We start from the raw sequence: 14338 nt of genomic DNA on the forward strand, positions 1-14338 counted from the left end.
TGTTTGAATTAAGGATATTGTCTCGGCTGTTATTTATTTTGGGCCATGGGTACAGCAGGCAAGGTCAGCTCGACTCGCTTCCAAAAATGTCAAAAACTCGCATTATTTTACAATTCAAAAATGAACAAAACTGTCTTCTAAATTAAGGAAATGATACTGGGAAAAGAATAAACCATTATAAGCAACGAGTGAATACTTTTTGCAACCACCGCCTCTTTCCCTTGACATTTAGTTTTCACCTTAAATATGCGACTGATGTAATTAAGGCAACCTGGTCTCACAGGAATCCGTGAAATGAGTCGGTCTACGTCCCGTTTACAAAAAAATAATGCCCATAAAAGGTTTGAATATTAAGGGCTGCCTAATATTCGTTAGAATATTATAATTTTTTTAAATATTCAAATTATGTTAGAATAACGAAGTTCGGAGTCAAAGCTACAGACCTTTACAAAGACCCCAGTGAGCCCAGACAGGGCAGAGGAGGTGAGAGGGAGACGAGATGAGAGGTGGAGGGAGAAGAGGAGAGGTAGGGGAGGGGAGAGGGAGGGAAAGGGGAAAGGAGATAAAAAAAGGGGGAAGGAAAGGGGGGAGGTAAAGGGAGGGAGAGGTAGAGAGGTTAAGAGGAGAGGAGGGGAGACAAAAGAGGAAGAGACGAGATTTGAAGATGGGAGAGGAGAGGGAAAAGTGGAGATGAGGAAAGAGAGTGGAAGAGAGAAAAAGAGAGGAGAGGAAGGATATCGGTCTCCTTATGTCAGAAGACAGGCTTTCCTCTGATCATCTGTGCAGGTTGAGCCCATCCAAGAAACTACCACCGCTGCCAGAGTGATGAGTCAGTGACAGCGTTTAGGAGACACTTGTTTCCCAAACAACCTGGGCCACCGACAGTGTTGATTAGGGGTTAGCTACCCTGCTCTGGGACGCTCACAGACATGCTAGTGACAGCACCGACGCTCTGTGTCCCCTTGTGGGCCCAAACACAAACCTGTTTCATGTGCCTGAAGGGACTGTGGTTATAAAAAGCATGTTGACAGGTTTACATGAATCACAACATCACAAATTAATTAGGAAGAACCTCCAGGGATACCCGACCTGATTAAAAAGGAAAATAAAATCACTATTGTTTGGGGAGGGTTGGGGGAGGGGATGGGGTTTGTATTGGAAGCCCTCTGCGACTGCAAATAGGATTTGGGTTACTACAAATAAACCCGAATAGGCCTGTCAAGATATCTACTTTTGATGGATGATATATTGCCCAAAGAATAATGGCGATAAATGATGTTACTGTCATTTTAAGACCATTTTATCCCATTATATTCTTAAAAATGTTCAGACATTGTAATTTGAATGTCACGTTTTTTTCATTTATTATTTCTTACATAAATATTTTTATTATTAATCGAGAATTATGCAGTTGTTGGGGAAAACACCTGGTATCGTCAAGTGACACGTTATCTTCACCTATGGCTGTCCTATGTGTGTGGAGAAGCTGCCTAAGCCCCACCTCTGACATAGAGAGCAAATGAGAGGACATGCACAGCTCAACTGGCTAAGAACGCGAATATGCAGCTTTTGCAATAAGAACCACGCCAGTTATAAAGACAGATGTGTACAACCCTGAATCTTACATAACCTATTGAAGACGAGCTTGTGCTCTGTCCATTCACCAAATATCCTAAGCATTTAAAGGATTTGATTATAGTGCACTTTCCCTATTTAATACGTAAGTGTAAAATAGTGCCGCCAATGGCAGTGTGCGGATGAGGAGGATTACATTAAGTGGGTGTGCATTCTTTAATACCCCATGTTTTGCAGACGTTAGTTTTGAGGTTGTTTCCCTGTTCGATAACTAAAAGTCGGCAATCACTCTTTCGGAGAAGGTTGGTAAACTAATATGTTTGCAGGCTAGGGCTGTCAAATATCTACCTTGGTGCAAAGATTAATGGTTCTTTTTCGCCAAACAGAAAACAAGTAGTTTGTGTAGTCCCTTTCAGCTCAAACATTTGTGTTAATTAAAAAAAAGAAATTGCAACAAAATCTTTTGCTAAAATGACTAAAATCACATAAACAAATATTAAGGGAATGACAGGGTAAGTCAATAACATATTTCAACATTCTTCAGGATAAAGAGTGACTAAATCTCCACAGATCATCCCCTGACCTCTGTAGCCGTCCCAGAAGGAACTGTCTTAGTGGACTAGAGCCGATAATCCACTACAGAACAGCCAAATCCATCTTAAAACCATGCAGTTTCTCCCCCTCACCTTCACCAAAACTGGATGGGGGCTTTTAGAAAACTCTCTCCTCCATGGCGACTCTGCAGTGCCGGTGGGCAAACCGACCAACTGTGTGGTGTGTTTTGGCTAGGCTATAAGTGGGATCCAGATCAAAAAGAGGTCCATGTCTACAGACGATTAGCTGACCACTGTGGAAACATCCTATAAACAAAAACAACCAACAAGGATCAGGAGGCCCGCACGCCTCCTAATTCTCCTTAATCTTCTGCATCCGTAGTTGGTTGTAATCAATGGCAGACTTTCCTCTCTTTTTATGTTTGTGTGTATGTCTTCTTTCTTTATACCCGTCTTTCTTCTTTTCTTTCCTCTGTATTAATTTCTATCTTTCTTTCTTTCATACTCTGTCAGTGTGTCTTTACTTTCTATTTCCCTCTCCTTTTCTTGTTTATATGTTCTTATCTGGATAAAAACAAGGATAACAATCCTTCTTTTGATCCATCTGTCTATCTGATAAGAGGAGCGTGGCAGTGCGCTGGAGGAGACTGTGATGTAAGGCCACGGGCATCTGTGTGAGGGATTAGTCTTATTGTATTCAGTATTGACGGTGCAGATTAAGAAAGGAATAGTGTTTGGAGTGAGGTTTCTCCTGGATTACAGCAGATCGTGAGTTGTGCACTTCTGCCCTGGATGTGTGGACTCAACAGACCGCTCACGCTCGCCAGTGTTCATGTCCTTAAATTAATTCCCTCTCGTTCAAAGCTCTCTTACTTTGTCTCTTCCACTGAGCGCACCATCAGCCCCACCGCCAGCTTCTACTAATATATTCCAGCTGGGAAGATCATCCCCATCCCTCCCAGCCCACCCTCTTGTGTTCAGTGTTGACAGCACATTATGATGCAGTGTGCTGTATCTATCTGGGGTGCTGGATAGTGTAATCCTTGTTCTGGAGTATGACTCCAACGGTTATGGTTGGAGTAATGACATTTAAATAATGACAAATAAATAAAAAATAATGACATTTTAATCCTAGTTTCTTCTACTATACCATGACCGCGTACATTCTTAGCATGAGTGGCCTCAGTGACAATCAAACCCCTAACCCCTGCCGTCCCCCTCACCATCTCCCAGCCTCTGGTGTCCATCTCTATGGATCTTCATATCCCCTCAGCCGATCACGACCGGGATCAAGGCCCAGGGACACGGCGAGCCTGTGCTAGGCCCGAGGACCAGGGAATTACCGAGGGAGACATATTATCTCAGAGGCATTAATTATTCACAGCAGCAGCAGTGGTAAAGCGAGCGAGGGGGGGATGCTCGTCTGAGACTGATAAAACACACTTTAAAATTCCACCACCGCTCCATTCCTCACCACAATCGCAGAGAAGGAAACAAAAAGAGCGAGCGGTTTGCCATTATCCCCCACTTTATCTCCCTGAGTGTCCTGTCCGCCCGCCCAGCCTTTAAACAGCCGCCAGCCAAAGAACAGACAGAGAGGGGTTTGGCGGGAGGGAAACGGCAGACAATTGTGTCCACATGGGAGGATGGAAAAACAGAGATGCATGCTTGAAATGCTGTACAATAGAGATCTTGAGATTATCTGTGTATGTCTGTCTGTCTCTCAGTGCTTACTTAAATGTTTGCCATTGCAATTAGTTACATGCCATTGTCTGCTTCAACTGGTAGGGCATGGTAATAACAGGGGAGGGCTAGGGGTTACATTCCCCACTGGGGGGCCATCCATACTTAGTCTATTGAAAGTGCCAACAAAATGCCAGTATATTAGATTACATGCATGTACAAATATATATGACTGCCGCCATGTGTACAAGCACACTAGCATGTGTGTTTACAATGTTGTGCATGTGTGTATGGGTGCATGTGTTTGTGTGTGTATGTGTGCATGTGTGTATGGGTGCATGTGTGTTTGTGTGCATGTGTGTATGGGTGCATATGTTGGTTTGTGTATGTGTGTTTGTGAGCATGTGTTGGTGTGTGTATGTCTGTTGGTGTGCATGTGTGTATGGATATATGTGTGTTTGTGTGCATGTGTTTGTTTGTGTGTGTATATGTGTTTGTGTGCATGTGTGTATGGGTGCATGCGTTGGTGGGGCTGCGCTGCATTCTGTGCGTAATGGTGTCAGAATGCAGGGTGCCTAGCATCTCCTATCTCCAGGTTGAGGTCTAGCAGGGTGTCTGACATCTTAACGCCTACACAGATTATTTTCACCAGGGAATGAGAGAGTATAACAACAGAGACTGTACACCACGTTACCGACGACAGTAATTAGTATCGCTAGGGATATGATTGTCTGGTGCTGAAAATACGTTCTCCAATGTTATTACATTTTAACTTTACTACTACTACGATTACGACTACTCCTGGTATTACATTCCACTGTACATTATCCATGCCGCAAGTAATCTATACTAACGACTGAATATAACCTATGCTTTTCAGTTAAATTACTACATGTGAGCTTCATAGTCCTTTACTACTACTACTTTCAATTTCAATTGTACTATTCTCTATCGGTACTACTGAACTACTACTACTTTTACATAATACTGCATGTAAACAACTATAGTTTCTAAGCTTTACTCCACTACTACCACTGAGGGCATTTATACTTCTTGATAATAATACAGGACTGTATGCTTACTCTACTATTCTTCACCACACTACAGCAGATGGGAATGGGTGAGGTTTGGTTAATATGATTACTCGCTGAAAATATGAAAAGCCCAGTATTGTTTGGGAAAATTACAGGCAGTTCATTATGTTCTAGGCCATTTTGGACAGTCTGGCGATTGGCTGCTACCCAACCGTGACTGTTCACCCATACGGGTCACAGGTGGGCCGGCCAAGTTACAGTCTGAGTTGAGCTGATTGGTTACGTTATAACCATCAGTCACCACCAGTTGTGTGACTGATGGTTATAACATGGCGATCCAGACTTTCTCTGGCATTCTGGTATTCCAAGGAATGCAGTTGGGAGGTTATTTAAGGGTACCACACAACAAGCCAGTACCCTTGAACATAGCAGAAAACCATGCGAAAATAAAATATAGATATTAATTAATTAATTAATACATTAATTTATTAATATATATTCAACCATATAATCAATACAGTGGGGTAATATATTTATACACCAAAGCAAGAAGAAAGATAAATATATATATATATATATAAAGCAGTCTAGACACAAGGAGGAAGGAGTTTCATATCTATGCTGAAAGACATTGATGGTTCTCTGCTCTCCTGCAGACCTCCCTCTTTATCCAGAAGAAAAGCATCAAACCAAGAGGACTCTCTCTGTTCACTGTCCTTCTGGCCACATAACACAATTCACTCACGTCTCTCCCACTTAATATCACTCCCACCACCCGCCTGTATCTCCCTTGCTCTCTCAAATCTAAAAAGACCCCCATCACCACCTCGCCCGCGATGACCCACTGCCCATCTTCTCTCTCCGCCTCAGAGTGCCCCCGAGCTAAAAGGTTGTTAGCGCTGTTTCAAACACTAGCAAGTGTTAAAAAAAAGAAGACAAAGAAATGAAAGAAGACCAACTGACGTGTGGGCTAAACGTTAATGGCAGCGGGGGCGTACCCACCGCAGGGTACACACAGGGCTGGTTCTCTGGCTAATTTGCAAACGCGTTCCTGTGCGACAATTAACATTTGCGTGGCACGTGACCAAGGGCAACCCTATTCTCAGCCGCTCTGAGGGAGTCTGGCCTCTCGCGCGGCAAACCAGTATTTAGTATTTTTTATTCCTTTCGGGCTTGTCTCAGGTCCAGAGTTCTTTGAAGTCACATAAAGTGACTTTACGAGGGGTGTTCTACTTCCAACAGCCTAATAAAAGAGAGAGGCCGTAATACATGATGGATGCGGCTCGTGGCGTTTCTCTCTCTCTCCCTCTTGGCAGCCTTTAGAGGTCAAAGTTAAACTGCTCTACATAAACCTCGTTTTCACTGTCCAGTTGTTTTAACCCCTTGCTCGAGGCCCAACTGTTAATGGCTGTGGACACTCTGGGTGGTCCGTCAGGGTGTGCAGATGGTGGCTGTGGTCGACAGAATGTTAACCTGTTTCACCTTCCCAACTAAAACATCCCAGATATGATTCATCAGATGCAGCATAAACTCATCAACCGTCAAAGAGTGTTAAGCTGACACTACGATGGGATAATAGCATTGCAGGACTACCATAATTATCTTGGAAAGATATGAAAATAATCTTTAGTTTCCCTGGAGGCTCCTCCTAATTCTCTCTTTCTTTCTTTTTGCTAGACAAACAAGCCTTTTACCAGTTAAGGTTCATGCACACGGCCCCAACCAACACCAACACGAAGTACTGTACCAGACCTGCTGGTGGTTGTTGTCTGTTGTCTGAGGTTTCTTGTTGCTGAACATGTCAACTCAGTGTTTTATAACTTCGGCCAACAGTCTATAGTCGGGATTTGATGTTTTTTGGTGCAGTGTGCAAGCACCTTCAGTCCCAGCAGACAGAGTTGCTAGGTGGTGCTACAGCAACCCTATAGTGTCTTTCCACGCTCTTGGAAGACCTTACCTAATGGACCCCATCATATATCTCTCTCCTCTCTACCTTTCTACCTGTTTGTTCCACTGCTATAGCTCCTCAAACAACCATCCACTGCCGCCCTCTGCACTGCTCCATACAATATATTTTCAGTTTTTTCCCTTTTTTCAGTTTTTCTGGTTGAATGCCTCCATAGGCTCAGCTATGATCCAGTAGGAGGATTATTTTTCCTGTGCTATCATCAGCAGTTATTCCTCACGAACAGATCACAGCCCTGACGCGTAAATAAATGTATTTTTCAATCTGCCATGTTGCTGCGCTGGTCTCGGGTGTCAAGAGTCGTGGCAGTGGCACTGTCGTACTGCACTGGCTTTGACAAAAATACTGAAGGCTCCACTATTTTTGAATTCTTTTTTTATCGAGCCAATAAACTTGTCATAGAAATCAGATACCGTCTGGATACGAAGGTATAAGAAATAGTAATTTCACTTTCATTTATGGTTGACAGTTGTAAACACCAGAGTCAGTGCTCAGCAAATTCTCTGCTGATGTCTTAGTAGGGGGGTGGGGGGTGGGGCAGGGAAAGGGCCCCAGAATTTGAGTGAGAGCCACTTAGGACATTAGACCGCTCTGTCAGCAGTTAAAATATCAGAAACATTATTGAAATGTGCAGAAACGTCCAAAATTCATTCCATAATTTAATTGGAATGTTTTTTTCTGTGAGTGTGTGTGTTTTCACGTGAGAATACAAAACGTGCTGATTGGTTGGTTTCTTGTCAAGATGACATTTCAAAGTGCTGGGAAGGGCGAAAGCTGGATCCCTCACAGGGGTCAGCTGTGTGTTAGAGACTATACGTGGTGACAAGGTGAAATATAAACCGCCTCAAAGCCACAACGAGTGGTATGTGTTGTAGCCTGTCATACCCCTAATGATGAATGAATAAATCTAGATTATCTTTAGACTGAGAACATGAGGACACTAAATATAGAGAGAAATTGTATAGCCTTGATCTGTGTGTGTGTGTGTGTGTGTGTGTGTGTGTGTGTGTGAGTGAGTGAGTGAGTGAGTGAGTGAGTGAGTGAGTGAGTGAGCGAGTGTGGTGTGTGCATGCGTGGCTGTTGTTTATGTGAATGTGTATGGTACTGTATGTGTGTTTTCTTATGTCAGTGTGTATTTGTATCACTCTTTAAATATGCTACTGCTGTCATCTGCAGGCCAGGCGCAGCACTGCGTGACAACATCCATTGCTGTCCTCAAATTGGCTGTTTGGGAAAACAACTTCCCTTTTATGATTAACTTTTTGAGGTGGTCCTGTCCGTCTCCATCGGAAATAACACTCTCAAGGTTAGGTGTTTGATTCTGGGGCCACCCAAGCTATGAATGTAATCTTCGCAAGAAGATGGACTATTTTTTATGAAGTCTAAAATGTCAGATATTATTATGACTACAAGCTAAGAAAATCTGTGAAATCCGATCAAATCAGATGGGCTGTAGTACATAATGTGTCGTTTTCTGAACGTCGAAGAGTTTATTCCACAGTCATCGCCAAAAGTAATTCAGTTATATTTCACATTCTTCATGTAACAGGATCACATATATCCCCTTTCACAATGTGTCGATACAATTTAAAGATAAACTACAAATCCCACGTCTGGGAATCACCACAGCACACACAGGCATTGAACCTTGTCTCTACGTTGCAGGCCCGACGGCCCTCAGGTGCGTTATGGTGCGTTACAACATAAAAGTCACTCTTGAGTGTGTTGCTCAAGCATAGAAGTCGCACTTTGCGAACAAATACATTTTTCACTCACGTGAATCCTAGCAGCAGAAGAAGCTGTGTCTTCGGACCAGGGCCACTGAGTACGTGCCCGGGAACGGCCAGTCCATGCCCGGTAACGCCCGGTACGTGCTCTAGGTCTCGGTGGTTTTGGTCCGCACACCACCAATCGACCATGAGGCTTTTGCTCGCTATCGCTTAAGTTGACGTGTGTGTATGAGTTACCCAAACCAACCGTCGTAGGCCTACTGGTCTTTTAATGCTTTAAAAAGCTGGTTCCTACGTGTCTACGTGTCTGTTCCAAAATACATTTGCCTAGCTAATATAGGCCTAATTGGCGTCATTTACTAATACACTCCCGACCGGTCCGGTTGAACCATTACCTTCGCTCGCTCTTGTCTTCTTCCCGCTCCCGTGACCCTTCACCTCTGAAGAACACCTACAAGTCTCAAATAAAGCACAAGTTGTTGCCATATTGTCAACAAACCATTTTAAGAATGAACAATATACAATACCATTTTAATTAAATTTAATCTTAAACACAAAACCTGAATTTCCACCGGGTTACAAATTTACGGGGGATTTAGGGCATTTAGCAGAAGCTTTTTATCCAAAGTGACTTACTTTGTCAGAAGATGGAGAAACAATATATCGCTGTCAGTATAGTAAGGGTGTTCATAGAACCAAGTGCTAAGCACAGACAATTGCTCAGTTAACCCATTCTCTGTAATCCACAAAGCTAGCTAGGATGTATTACAATTGCAATACAACCACATTGTGCGTAGCCTACATTACAGTGTCCGCAGTGTCCAAGTTCAAAACAATATGAAAAATGAAATACTCTATAAGCTATAATAGGCTATATCTGAATTGCCATTGAAATAAGACCCAAATCAGACCATTCGACAGTTGGAGGGTTGCTTGGTTCAATTCCTTGGCTGTCTTGGGCAAGAGACCTTATACACTTATTTCATCACATCATAGAAAATCCTTCAGGCTTGGCAGTGCTACACGAGAGGGAAAAATGAGTCAATATTGTTAACATTTAAATCGAGACTCGAGGGAACACGTGTTTGTTTAACAGTTGCTTTTGGTGACAGACACCAATTATAACGATGACATTCCTCATGTTGCGCGTTTAATGTAATGGTGACACTTGCTTTCAGCAACCAATTACAGAATACGTTTGTTTCTGTTGGATCCAAATAAGCTCATTTAACAAAGCCGGACACTTAGAGATACACAAGTCGATCTTGTACACATACACATTGAGGTTTGGAAAAGCAAACTGTATGAAAGGGGAAAGAAATTACTCACTTGATCTATACACAAAATCCTTCCTGCGCTGCTTAACCACACAGCGATCCCCGGGGATAACCAAATCCTTTTCATGCCACATTTATCTTCCATTATGCTGCCGCTATGTATACAAAACTGTGTTTTCTGGTGCAGTGAAACGATGAACAAGGCCCAGGGAATGCAAACAAACCATTGATCTAGTCCTGACAAGCGAAAACACTGCCCACAGTTGATGTTTTCTTGGGGCTTGTTATGAATGGCTTCTAGGGGCCTTTTAACACCAGGCTCTGAGACTGTATGAGATACATGACAGTTTAAGGGCTACTAACTTAACAAGATGGGTCACCAAGTACACAGTCCCTTCTCCACGGTGGGAATCAGAGTTGTTTTATAGGGAACCGTTAAGAGAATGGGCTTTCACTGATCTTAAACAAAGTATATTAGGTGTACTTGGGATTCAGTATGGACCTAGGCCATGTCGATTATGGGTTTCGTGGGGCTGGTTGCTGAACAAAGTTGGGCTACGAGTTTACCTCTAACATCTCCCCTCTTTCTCACTCCGTAGCCTTACCCTCTCTCTTTCTAAAAGTCACAACATTACAATACGCTGTCGGACAGGCTGACCCCAAAGACATGAATGAAATGAGCTGACTTTTAACTTATAATTAATTGTAGTTGTAGAGTGTTTGGTTGTGTTGGAAAAGTTAGTGAAAATACCTCAGTGTCAACATTGTGAGACGAAAAAAACAATTACAACAATTATTATGTTAAATGTTTGACTTGTACAGCAGTGAGGCATTTATTTCTGGGGCGTTGTGGCTGCAGGGCTGCTTTTTGACTAAGAATGTTATTAAGATGTGTTCTTTATTGAAAAATCACTTGGATGACTTTGGGGTAGGGGTTTTGGCAGAACCAACGGCATGCAAGCCAAGGCGGTATATCGACCAGCCTGTCAAATCAAATAACATGATGCCCAGCAGGGGGACAATATAGGGAGTGGTTGGTCTCCATACAGGCAGAAGAACAGCAACTATCACAGTTCAGAATTACTGAAGCAGGTAAGATCACCCTGGACTATGTCTGGACTACTGAAAAATATGTGGCAGACACAAGGTCTTCAATTCTGTTCTCTTTTTTTGAGTTTGACAAAACAGAACTATTTATTGCTAATGTAATAATATCTTCTAACAAATCTGTATTTTATTTATCTATCTATCTACTTATCTATCTGTCTTTCTGTCTGTCTGTCTGTCTGTCTGTCATAATCTTCCAGTAATATAATGTGATCCATGAATTTTAAGGAAACATTTTTATCTCGTCAACATCGTGTTTGATTGTATTAAGATCTAGGGCACAACAAAATGGCTTTCTACAAGAAATTTAGATTGAGGGTCATCCAATGCAGTAAAACAATGGAATGCTTAGTAGTACACCCTTGTTTAACCAGAAGGCACCACTCCATATATTCTTCCAGTCTGTGTCCAGTTTAAAGGCCTGCTTCGCCTTCTTCACGCCTCAACACGATCTGAACGAAAAGACAGTGGGACGTTTATAGAGTGACCTTGGGTGTTTTTGGGGTTTCGCTTCACCTTGTCATCATGGCAGCCTGGCCTTGTCCAATCAATGTACCCAGAGTCTGACAAGGGCTGACATGCAGGAGGCCAGTGGAGACTCTGTGGGTCCTGCGTTCCCCAGTCCACCGTGACATTGAGATGACAGCAGTACTGCCTGTGTGGCATCCACACGGCCTGAGATAATAATATCATAGAAGACTGGTTGGAAAGGAATGCAGGAGACTCTATGAACTTCCAGGCTACATGGCTGATATCCTAGACCAGTGTGATTCCCAACTGGGGATACTCGTACCTTAGATACTCGTACCTTAGGTACGAGTATCGTGGGAGCAGCCTTTTGTTTGTTATACAGAATGAATGATGACGTAAAATATTAATATTGTTAAATATAACATATAATAGGTGTTGATTTGATTCTGACCAAGTAATATAAGTACACAACAACATGTTGGAAAACACTGTCATAAACTGTGTATCAGCTGATATTCACCATGTCGTCCAATGTGTATAGGTCTCAATCGAGGTACAACAGCCCCACCCTCTGGCGAACAATAGAACAGCTGAAACGGTTGCAGAGTTGAGTGACGGCAATTACTCGACACACGTGCGCGCACACGCACGCACACACCCACACACATTTAAGAAACGGGACACTTAATTAGTATTGACATGAACAATTATTATAAATAATAAGAGAGAAAGTCAGTGTGTGATGCATGTGTGTGCGTAAGGTGTGTGTTTTTATGTGTATGTATGTGTGTGTGTGTGTGTGTGTGTGTGCGTGTGTGTGTGTGTGTGTGTGTGTGTGTGTGTGTTTGTTAAAAAGAGAAAGACAGATTGTGTGTGTGTGTGCGTGCATGTGTGAAGTAGAGGGCGACCACATTAGCAGAGATTGTACTATTCCCGTGTTGTCAAATCACATGTGTCATGTGATATTAATATCAGACACAACCAGGTGCCACCTGTTCTGCTTACAAGCCCTCTGTGTCGATTAAAAATAGTGGCTCTGACTGTGACGAATGAGCCATGAAGACAGGATTTATAAAAGCGCATATTGCTAAGATTGCTAAGCACTGTGCTAAAGTAGTCCTACTTCTGCACACAGGAAATTCGATAGGATTTTCTTGAAAATTATCTTGCAGGGAATCAGCATTTTGTACCACAGTACGACCCAACATAGCGAAATCAGAGCAGGCCCCAGGACATGAGCAGAGAAGGAAGAAAAGGTTTGTGATATTTTTGCTGAAAAGCTCTTCCGGTAATAAGATGCCATGGGTTTTCAGTAATATGACTATAGAGATAAATGGACGACTATTGGTTGTTTCAGTACAGGTAAATTACTGCAGTAGTCATAGTGTTTAATGCAGTTAGTGTTTGACTGCAGTTCTTATTCTACTAATATACTTAATGTATACAACATTGAGAACAGTTGTCTGAATGGACAGTAGAGGTTAGTACAGTAATCTTACTCCAATTTCACTTTCATCTTAAAGAAGGAATTTCTTTCCAGACGTTACAGATAACCCTTCGAAGTCTGATGGTTTTAACTGCTAAATAATACAATTCTTTAATAAAAACCTGCCCTTTCTCACTGATGCCATCACCTCTGTCCAAATTAGTAAACGTTATCAGTGTCTTCAGAACAGAAACCCATCCACCCATGGACCCAATCAGCACATGGATTTAATCTCGCTCTAAATCACCTTTAGGTGTGTGGAGAAACGGGTGAGAGAGTCATTACATTATCTTGTGCAGCAGGCCAATTTATAAAATTTAGTTCCAGGAACCGTTCATATAAAACGCAAGTCCCACAAAAGGGGTTTCATCCTTCAACTGGACAGATGGATATCGGTAATTGTACAGCAGTAGGGTATCATGTGTGTGACTAAACATTTGTTTTCTAACAAGTCAATTGTGTCTGGACACGGCACATAAATGTGTCCATGCTTTGAAATAAATCACTTTTGTATTTCCCACGTTCGCCAATTTTTTTTCATAATTTCATCATTCATGCACATCATCACAGATGGAATCAATGCCTTGACCTCTTTTTTCTTCTCCTCTTTCTATTTTCCTTCTTTCCTTTCTCTTTTCACTCTCCTTTCCCTTGTCTCGTTATCATTCTTTTGCCCTTCAGCTCGCTCATTCTCACATTCACTCCCTTCCTTTCCCTCTCCCTTCCTTCTTTCTTGTTCTTACTCACTCGCTCTTTCTCCCTTTCTCTTTGTGCGTTTACATGACACTCAAGAAAGTCTAATTATTAGGTTAGTCCAACTATGATTGGATTACTAAGATGCATGTATACACCTTAGTTGAGCTAAAATCAAATCAAATTGGGTTTCTCAGTCTAATTAAGACCCATAGATAATTCGATTCATAGTCGAGTTAAGTGTGCATGTACGGAATGGGATTGGATAACGCGTTGAATTGCCTTCTGCACATCCTCGAGATCTTTTCCCGGGCCCGTGAGCCGGAAGTAGAAGGAGACGATAGTCGTGTTGTTGTTGTTGCCGTCGGAAAACGAGAAACAGCGATTTATTTAAAAAGGTGGCGCAGAAGATGGAGGAAGCCGCTCCATTGTTCCGACCTCTCGGTTGTATGTTGACTCCTCCGGCTGCTTTGCCGGCGGAGGAGTCTGCATACGACCAAGAGGTCGGAACAATGGAGTTTGTTGTTGCTGGTGACGTAAAGAGATCAACCGGTGGCTCTATTACCACTAGTTGAAATGGGTACAGCTCCACCTATCGTACCGGGGAATGACATGCTTCGGCCAATGAATCGATTTACTCACCGCCATAGACAATTGCAGTTGTCCAATTGCGGAGCATAGTCGAACTATGGCTTTAATCGGATTAAGCTGTGCATGTAAACGTACTGACTGTCTCTCTCCCTCTCTCTAATATCTGTGTGA

This window comes from Micromesistius poutassou (genome assembly GCF_964030765.1).
Source record: "Micromesistius poutassou genome assembly, chromosome: 8".
In the NCBI taxonomy this organism is placed as follows: domain Eukaryota; kingdom Metazoa; phylum Chordata; class Actinopteri; order Gadiformes; family Gadidae; genus Micromesistius; species Micromesistius poutassou.